The sequence below is a fragment of the Arachis ipaensis genome, chromosome B10 (assembly GCF_059453495.1).
Source record: "Arachis ipaensis isolate K30076 ecotype BB chromosome B10, ASM5945349v1, whole genome shotgun sequence".
In the NCBI taxonomy this organism is placed as follows: domain Eukaryota; kingdom Viridiplantae; phylum Streptophyta; class Magnoliopsida; order Fabales; family Fabaceae; genus Arachis; species Arachis ipaensis.
This window is the reverse complement of record NC_142435.1, coordinates 49,957,386-49,965,686: the sequence shown is the minus strand read 5'-3', so window position 1 is coordinate 49,965,686 and position 8,301 is coordinate 49,957,386.

The window sequence follows — 8,301 nt, the reverse complement described above, 5'->3', positions numbered from 1 at the left end:
TATTGATGTAAAAACATAGCAAAATTTTTTGAAAAAACAGAGCACCATCCACGCGTACACGCACTGCGTGCGTACGTGCACTTCCAGCATTTTCGACCATCCACGCGCGCGCGCCATGCGTGCGTAAGCGTGGATTGAGAAGTTCTAACCTCCATACATTTTCCAGAGAGTTGTGCTTGCGCCGTGCCAACGTTGTGCCTCTGGCACAAACCCCACTTGCGCACACGCGCACATGACGCGTACGCGCCACTCTCGAAATAAGCCAACGACGCGCGCGCGCCATGCGTGCGTGCGCGTGGATGCCCTTTCTTCCATCCATTTCTTTTCTTCTCCTCTTTCCATTTCTTTCCTTCTCCTTTCTTCTTCCCTTCTCCTACCCCTCATCCAACACTTCCAAACACCATTGACAACCATTTATTTTAGTTAACTAATTAGTTAGTTAGTTAGTTGATTAGTTAGTTTTAGTTAGTTTTCATTTCATTTTCTCTTTTTCATCGTAAGTGTTGGATTGTTAATTTTTGTTTACCATTAATTGCTGCTAAGTATTAAAAAGGGATGTTTTCTTAACATCATTATGTTTATAACCTTTGTTGGATTCTATTATTGAGGTTATATTTTGCTACTTGGTTTTGAGTTTTTCATGCTTACCTCTTGAAAACTACCAAGTGATGAGAATTGCCTTCGAGTTTGTAACTCTTCTTGAATTGCATGATTTGGCCACCATGTAATTTGAATCCTTTTCCTCGATTAGGCAATCTCTTGATGGATGATGTTGAGCATTTACCTTAATGCATTGTATTTCATGATTATATCCATCCATATGTTTGACTTGAATGCTTTCATGCTTCTCTAATTCTTGTCTTACCTTACAAGCTTACTTAAAGCATCTCAAGCATACTAGGATAAGTGACGTGCATGCTTCTTTTGTGACATAGCTCTTTATGCTAATGTGTATTCTAAACCGCGCAATTTAGAATTCACACACCTAATATTTCTTAATGTCACACTAATTCAGTCACTCAATTCTAGTGATTTACCTCATTCCAACAATGTATGCTTCCTTGCTTTTATATCTTCTCATCTTATGGTGTTGTATTTTTGTTTTTCATGATTAATGCACCACAAGCAAACATGGAAGCAAGACTAAGAACACGCAGCAATCCAGAGACTCGCCGTACCCCCTTGCTCATCTTTGAGTGCACCGAGGACGGTGCAAACTTTTAAGTGTGGGGAGGTCGGGTCGTCCGACCGGTCGGCGATTTTGGGTGACAAATTTCTAACCCCAACACTTTTGCATTTCATTTTAGGTTCTTAGGATTTTTACTTTCATTTTCTTATTTTTGCATATGTATACACAATAAGCTTAGTCAAAATAATGAAATTTTTCAAGATTTCTATCTATAGGGCATCTCAATTGATTTGAGTGAAAACTTTTCATAGAACTTGCTTGAATAATATATATTGTGGATCATGTTTTTGAGCTAAGAACACAAGCAAATGAGATTTGAGCCTAATGGTGTGGTTACATCTTATAACCATTTATTTTCCCTTCTTGTGTGCATTATTCTCTTTCTATGATTGTAATCTTTGATTTGTTTGATTCTTTATGTCCATTATTTTGTGTATTCATGCATTTATATGATTGAGGCCATCATTTCATTAGCTCACTTACCCAAATGGCCTTACCTTTTATCTTCCTTTGTTAGCCAAATTTGAGCCTACGCTTAACCCACTTATTCTTTAATTTAGCACATTACTAGCCTTAAAGCGAAAAACAATAAATGTCCTTAATTTGGATCTTTGATTAGCTTAGGCTAGTGTGTGTGAGTATCATTCAAGTGTGGGAACCTTGGGACATTGGGTGAATAAAAGGGTAATTTTGTAATGTTATTGGAAATATTGGGAATTGGGTACATACTCATGTATTAATCAAATGTAAAACCTTATGCATTGAGGTTCTTGTATATAAAAAGAAAAAAAAAGAAGAAAAACAAAAGAAAAATAATATGGAAAAGAAAAAAATAGAAAAAGAAAAAAAAAGCAGAAAAAAATAATAAAAAGGGGACAAAATGCCCCAAAGCAAGGTCCAATAAACTCAATGCATAAGTGTTGCGAAATGAAAAAGAAAATGCATGAGTATGTGAAAAAGTGAAGAATGGGTAGTTAGGTTAGAACTTAATTGTATAGGATGTCATAGGTTAGGTGGGAAGTCTAAGCTTATCAAAGATTCAAACTTCAAGCTCACTTGACCATATATGCATCCTACCTTGACCCTAATCCCATTACAACCTAAAGAAAAGACCTCATGATACTTGTATGCATGCATGAAATGTATGTCGATTGTTAGAAGAAAAACAAATCTTGGAAAGCATGATTAGGGGAGAATTGAGAGAATCGACCCTAAACACTTGAGCGAATAGAGTGCAAACACTACCGGTGAGGGTTTGATGCTCAATTACATGTTTTCACCTATGATCATCTCTTTTCATGCAAGTTTGTAAAAATATTTAATAACTCAATTCAATTGTGGATTAGGCTTGCTAGTCCTTAGCCCTTGTGCATATATACTTCTTGGGAATTGATTTATTTTGACCAAGCAATTGCATTCATTTAGATAGTTGCATATAGGTAGATTGCATTTAATTAGTTTCCATTGAATAAATGTCATACCCTTTGCTTCATTCTTGGTTTAAGCATGAGGACATGCTTGGTTTAAGTGTGGGGAGGTTGATAAATCCCATTTTGACGGTTTATCTTGTATTGATTTTAAGGGATTTTATCACCTTTTACCCACATGTATTCAATGAAATAGCATGGTTTTGTGATTGTCTCCTTATTTGTGCTTAGATGAGAAAACATGCTTTTAGACCCTTAATTTGATGGTTTTAATCTCCCTTTGATTCCACTAGATGCCTTGATATGTTTGTTAGTGATTTCAGATTAAAAAGGCTAGGAATGGATCAAAGGAGTGAAGAGGAAAGCATGTAAAGTGGAGAAATCATGAAAAGTCAAAGAAGTTGAACTCGCCCATGGACGCGCGCGCGCACCTGGCGCTTGCGCGCACCTGCGAATCACCCCATGGACGCGTACGCGTGCTGTGCGCGTACGCGTCGGCGCTGGTTTATGATTTTTTAATGAAAACGTGACCAACGAATTCTCAAGGGTTGTGGGGCCCAATCCCAACCAACTTTGGCGCCAAAGATGCTATTTAAAGCCAAGGATTGAAGAGCAAGGGGAATTCCAATCATACACACTCATTAGGATTAGTTTAGAGTTAGTTTCTAGAGAGAGAAGCTCTCTCTTCTCTCTAGAATTAGGATTAGGATTAGGTTTAGTTCTTAAATCTAGGTTTTAATCTTTGCTTTCTTCTACTTCTATCTCTCAATTCTTTGTTGCTACATTCATCTTCTTCTATTCTTTTGTTATAATTTCCTTTATGTTGTTCTTATATTTTGTTGTAGATCTAGTATTGTTCCTTCTACATTCTTCCAATTCAATAAGAGGTAATTCATAATAATTGTTCTTCTTTGCTTTTCTATTGTTGATCTCTTGCCTTTGTAGTTGTAGATTCCTTTAATTCTTGCAATTAATAATGTTTACTTCTATTGCACTCTACGTGTTTGTTGAAATGCCTCTTCTAGATATAGTGTAGATTTTGTTCCTCTTGGCCTAGGTAGAGTAATTAGTGACACTTGAGTTATCTAATCCCTTTGTTGATTGATAATTGGAGAGATTGCTAATTGGTTTGGAGTGCACTAAAGCTAGTCTTTCCTTGGGAGTTGGCTAGGACTTGTGGCTCAAGTCAATTCATCCACTTGACTTTCCTTTAATTAGTAAGGGTTAACTAAGTGGTAGCAACAAACAATTCTCATCACAATTGAGAAGGATAACTAGGATATGACTTCTAATTTTCATACCTTGCCAAGAGCCTTTTATAGTTGTTAGTTTATTTTCATTGCCATTTACTTTTCATGCTTCTTATCCAAAACCCCAAAATAACTCATAACCAATAACAAGACACTTTATTGTAATTCCTAGGGAGAATGACCCGAGGTTTGAATACTTCGGTTATTAATTTTAGGGGTTTGTTTTAGTGACAAACAACTTTTTGTATGAAAGGATTAGTGATTGGTTTAGAAACTATACTTGCAACGAGAATTCATTTGTGAAATTCTATACCATCAAAAATCCGTTCATCATGGAATCCAGTTTATGTTTGTCTTGAAGAAATTGTTTACTTTTAACCAAGTAGGAAAAAGCATTCTACATGTAGTTGCATTCATATAGATAGGTTGCATTTCATACATTCTACCATTCCTCTTCACTCCTTTATAGCTTCTCTTGAGCTTAGCATGAGGACATGCTAATGTTTATGTGGGGAGGTTGATAAACCACTATTTCATGGTTTATCTTGTGCTCAATTGAGTGGTTTTTATCAACTCTTTACCCACTTATTCATATGATTTGAATGATTTTAAATTTTTCCTTCCTGATTTTGTGCTATGATTGAAAACATGCTTCTTTGGCCTTAAATTTCCTATGTTTAATCCTCTCTTTTTACCATTCGATGCCGTGATATGTTTTTTAAGTGATTTCAGGATTTATAAGGCAGAAATGACTTAGAGAATGGAAAGGAAGCATGCAAAAATGGAAGGAATACAAGAAGTTGAAGAAATTGTTAAGCTGTCCAGCCTGACCTCTTCGCACTCAAACGGTTATAACTTGAGCTACATAGGTCCAAATAAGGTGGTTTCAGTTGCGTTGGAAAGACAACATCCGGGGCTTCGAAATGATATACAATTTACCATAGTGGCCATACATCTAGGCGACGCGCATGCATGATTCACGCGCACGCATCGCAGTGACGAAAAACCAGCGTGGCAGATTTTGCAACCAGTGAATTCTGGGCTGTTTTTGGCCCAATTCTCGGCCCAGAAAACACAGATTAGAGGCTATAAAGTGGGAAATCCATCCATTCATTGATACAACTTTTATACTCATAATTTTAGATTTTAGATGTAGTTTCTAGAGAGAGAGGCTCTCATCTCTCTTAGGATTTATGATTAGGATTTCTCTTAGATTTAGGATTAGGATTCCTTCGTTTTCTTCATTCCAAGTTCAATGTTCTTTTAATTTAATTTCTCTTCTACTTTTATTTATTCTATTACTTTAATTGTTATTTATCTTTCCAAATTGGTTTATGAACTTTCTCATGTTAGAATTGATTTCTTTATTTAATATAATTCGAGGTATTTCAGATTTATGATTGCTTTCTTTAATTTATGATATAAATAATTTGGATTTTTCCCTTGTTGGATTTGGTTGAGTAATTGGTGACACTTGAGTTATCAAACTCAGCTGTTGATTAATATTTGAAGCTTGCTGGTTGATTTGGATTCCTCTAAAGCTAGTCTTTCCTTAGGAGTTGACTAGGACTTGAGGAATCAAGTTGATTGGTCCACTTGACTTTCCTTTATTTAGTAAGGGTTAACTAAGTGGGAGCAATAAACATTTATCATCACACCTGATAAGGATAACTAGGATGGGATTTCCAGTTCTCATACCTTGCTAAGTGTTTTCCTAGTAATTAATTTACTTTATTGCTAATTTATTCTCCTTGTTCCCTATTTCAAAAACCCAAAAATATACAATTTTATAACCAATAATAAATCATACTTCCTTGCAATTTCTTGAGAGACAACCCGAGGTTTAAAAACTTCGGTTATAAATTTTATAGGGTTTGTTACTTGTGACAACCAAACTTTTGTACGAAAGGATTCTCTGTTGGTTTAGAAACTATACTTACAATGAGATTATTCATATAAAATTCTTTACTGGCAAGAATCAATTCATCAGCTCCCTCTCTCAATGAGAGGGAATTTAGCTACTCATAACTCAAGAGAAAAGTAAAAAGTGATGGAAAGTGCATCTAACTATTGCTTCCACTAATAGCTCAACTGCTTAACCCCCTTTCTTCAGTACTTCCAAGGGGTATATATACTACTCCTAGCAATAGCAAATAAAGAAAAATACAAAAGTGAAAGTAAAATTACATTTTGGAGGAAAAAGAAACTCAATAAACGTGATCTCACAGCTGGCGTGTGATTGGCGCTTCAGTGGCGTGCCACGCCTTGCTCTGATTCTGCCTTGGCATGCCACATCCAATCCTCAAGTGGCACGCCTCCCTCCATTGATCACCTTGGTGTGCCACGCCTTCGAGCCCAAGTGGCACGCCCAGGCCATTTTAAAGCCTTGGGTAGCCTGGCGTGCCATGCTTTCGAGCCCAAGTGGCATGCCCATGCATTTTCGTTCTTCTATTAGCTTCTGGAATGTTGAACTGTCGTGGCACGCCCAGGGTCTGGCGTGCCACGCCCTTGTTGTGTGCTTGATCTATCTTTCTGAAAAGTTGAACTAGCGTGACACGCCCAGGGTCTGGCGTGCCACGCCCTTGTTGTGCTTGACTCCTTAGCTTGGCGTGCCACGCCCAGAACTCAAGTGGCATGCCCAGGTCTTCCTTTGCTTGGTTGATGATGATGGCGTGCCATGCCTGAGACTCAAGTGGCACGCCTGGTTGGAGCTTAGTAGCTGGCGTGCCACGCATTCGACACCAAGTGGCACGCTCATATGGTTGGCGTGCCACGCCCATCATTTGCCTTGGTTCCAATAGCTGGCGTGCCACGCCCAACATTCAAGTGGCATGCCCAGGTGGGAATCTCGAGCTGGCGTGCCACGCCTTCGACACCAAGTGGCACGCCCAGCCTTTGCTTTGCCCTTCTTTGTACCTTGGTGTGCCACGCCCTGGTGCTCAAGTGATGGTGGAAGCTTGGCATGCCACGCCTTCGATCTTACGTGGCACGCCCAGCCTTTTTAGCCTTCAACCTCTTCTCTGGAATTTTGTACTAGCGTGCCACGCCATACTGCTCAAGTGGCACGCCCATTCATTTGTGGCCCTCCTAGCTTGGCGTGCCACGCCTGGCTCCTCAAGTGGCACGCCCAAGTGGTTTTTAAAGCTGGCGTGCCACGCCTTCGATACCAAATGCCATGCCCATGGCTTAATTAGGTGGGTTTGGCGTGCCACGCCCCTTTAGTAGCCTTCATTTTTGCTCTCTGGAAGGTTGTACTGGCGTGCCACGCCCAACTTATGGCGTGCCACGCCCATGTATATGCTTGGGAGATCCTCTCTTGACTTTAGTACTGGCGTGCCACACCCAGCTTCTGGCGTGCCACGCCAGTGCAATTTTGTGGCGTTTACTTTAAGTGGCACGCCCGTTTCACACGCCCAGCTTATTTTGTTGTTTTCTTCCCCTTTTTGATGTCCTTTTCACCTGAAATTCAGCACAAACTCATTTCAAAGCAATGTACTATAATCTTCATCAAATAATGCATGAATTGCAATGATCTAATGAGTATGCCCTTTTATGGTCCTTTTTATACAAGAAGAAAGGGTAGATGATGCAAGTCATCACAACACCAAACTTAAGCTTTGCTTGTCCCAAGCAAATTAGTGTGAGTAGCCCTTTTATGATTTGGGACTTTGACCTTGAATATATGGAAACATGACTAAGAGTAGGACTAAGTGCTTAACACATGCATGAATAATTTTGTTTCAATGTCACAAAGATTCCTAGATCCTTGAGGGTTCCTTCAAGTTTAAGCTTCAGGGGTCCTTTTTATTGATTGTCACCTTGAAGTAGTAAGAGTTATTTCATTTTCTTTTTGGTTGTTCTTTCTTTTCTATTTATTGACCACGACTCTAAGTGTTTTGTCTCAAGACAACCCTTTAGTTAGGCTTTCAATTAGCACTTCCAAACCAGTTGGCTTCAGGGTACTAGGTGTTGAAACACCCCTAAGAATGTACTTGTCCAGGTCTCTTCTTGACACATCTTCACCACAAGCATCTACTAGGTTTTCTACTCTTTTGAGCTTTTTAATGTTTATTTTCATTCCTAGTAGTTGATGCTCAGAGCCTTGGGTCTTTATTACTCACTACTTCTTGGTTCTATAGATATTCAAGGAACACCCCTTAACTTTTACTTGTCATACCTTCTAAGACTAGTTGCCTTTCATGACTTACTTTTCCTTTTTATTCATGGTTCTACACTTAGTTCCTTGTCTCTTAGTTTTTGAAGATCTCTCTTGGTCTTAGTCTCTTTTACTCTTGTTCTTGTAATAACTCACAGCAACTCTTATGGAAACAAACTATGCTTTTTATCGATATTGTAAAAACTTGAATTAACATTGCTTTTTCTTTCTTGAAATTAAAAAGGACTCACAAAAGACTTCAGGATATAAAAAAAATAA